The following is a 1,895-nucleotide window of genomic DNA, read 5'->3' on the forward strand; positions in this document are numbered from 1 at the left end:
TGCCGTATCTCGGACCTAATATGTTTGGCGCAATCAAAACTTGAGACACTTTGTACAGCATGATCGGTCTCCTTATTATTACTCCTGTAACGGCATGCGTCGTTTTTAGAACTAAACTGCCAGGGCGCTAAGACCCTTTTAGCAAACTCTCTCAGAACTAGTAAATTCGTTGCCGGAAAGATTCAAATGGCTTCTTAAATGCAAATTGATTATGTGTATGTATATAACCTGTAAATGTTAAGTAATTATTATTGTACACGAGCTCTACGAATTATATGGTTTTATTACGTCTAAAGTAGACCAGTATTTAAGTATTATATCTTATTTTAACTACAATATACTTTCTTTTAGATATTGTAAAGTTATTTGTACACAGTAGATTTTAAGGTTAGAAACCTGAGGTATCGAGCTATTTTTATTATCGTTAATAGGTTAGGGCGCCAACCAGACGCTATTGACCTTTTGACTTCAAAACAGGAAACTGTCACTCAAAGAGATTGACGTTTTCCGGTGATAAAAGTTGGACTTTGGAACCATTACCTTGAGCTTTCACTCATTTTTATTGCCGAAAATCAGTAGGAGAAGCAAAGTGATCTCACTTGTGATTGGTTATTCGACACTAAAAGTGAGTGACGTCAGCATTTTGATTGGTTAAAAGTTAAAAGTAGGGATAAATCCCGCCCAAAACGAGATTATAAATATAGATGCAGAGCTCAGAAAAGTCAGTTATAGTTACAAGTTTCAACCTGATTAGACTTTAACTAGCGAATACTTGTCATTTCGGCTTGCTCTTTAAAAAACTTTGAATCTACGACCTTAGGATTTTTAGTATTTTGATTATACGGACTTAGAAGAATTTAGATCAATTCAAAGGCATTGCGACCTATCGATTTCGCGTTCGTGCACTACGCGACTAATGTTCGGATGTGCTTCCATATTAAGTGCTAAACTTGTTTGTGTGCGCATTTTAAGATAAAACTGATAAATTGATTTTATTATTTTCAAACAATTCTTATTTGTTCAGAAGCAAATAAGATGAACAATGTCTGTGTCTGGCTCCGAGTTCTTCGATATTATAGAAGAGTATTGTGATCCACAATACCAGCCTTTTCAAATCTGTCGCGTTTACCACGAACAACATTATATTATTATAGTTGTCTATACCAGGAACGGTATACAGGATGAAGAATTGAATATAGGGGGCATTATTCCTCAACTGCCCCAACTCAAAAAGTCATATTTTTCGATTGTCTCTAAATTCTGGGAATATGTTCGTACGAAGAAGAGGCGAACAGCATAAAGAGGTTGTGTAGTGAGAGGCAAGGGGATTCACAAAAATCAAGCACCCCATAAAGTGAGAGGCGAGGGAATTCACTAAAATCAAGCACCCCAGAAAGTGAGAGGCGAGGGGACTCACTCAAATTAAGCACCCCGAATCATCTTGCAGATAAAAGGAGTCTAAAATCGCACTGTCACCTCCACGTGGTAGACTCTGGAAACTATAACTTGATAGGATGTAGGCTGCCGACAGGCATTAATTACTAATCCGTTAGTACTTTATTTACTCAAACACTTTATACGTGAGAAGTTGGTTGAATCATGTATTTGTTTTAAAAAATTACAAGAGTAATAACCAATTATTGTCGGATAATAAATTATAATAGTGAGGAATCATTTATCTTCAGAAAAATACTGTTCATTTTTAAGAAAGTGCTTTTTACTTAATATTTATTCATAATAACTTTAAAAAATTTTTTAACTTCTTCAAACTTACTGGTTAACATTACTGAATCGTTTTTTTCGATGACTTCATGCAATTTCGGATCAATGTGAGTAATACAAAAAAATGGCATACTTGAAAACTGTTCCGCGGTATGCTGCCGCATAACGCCCGA

Source organism: Belonocnema kinseyi, chromosome 5, assembly GCF_010883055.1.
Source record: "Belonocnema kinseyi isolate 2016_QV_RU_SX_M_011 chromosome 5, B_treatae_v1, whole genome shotgun sequence".
NCBI lineage: Eukaryota > Metazoa > Arthropoda > Insecta > Hymenoptera > Cynipidae > Belonocnema > Belonocnema kinseyi.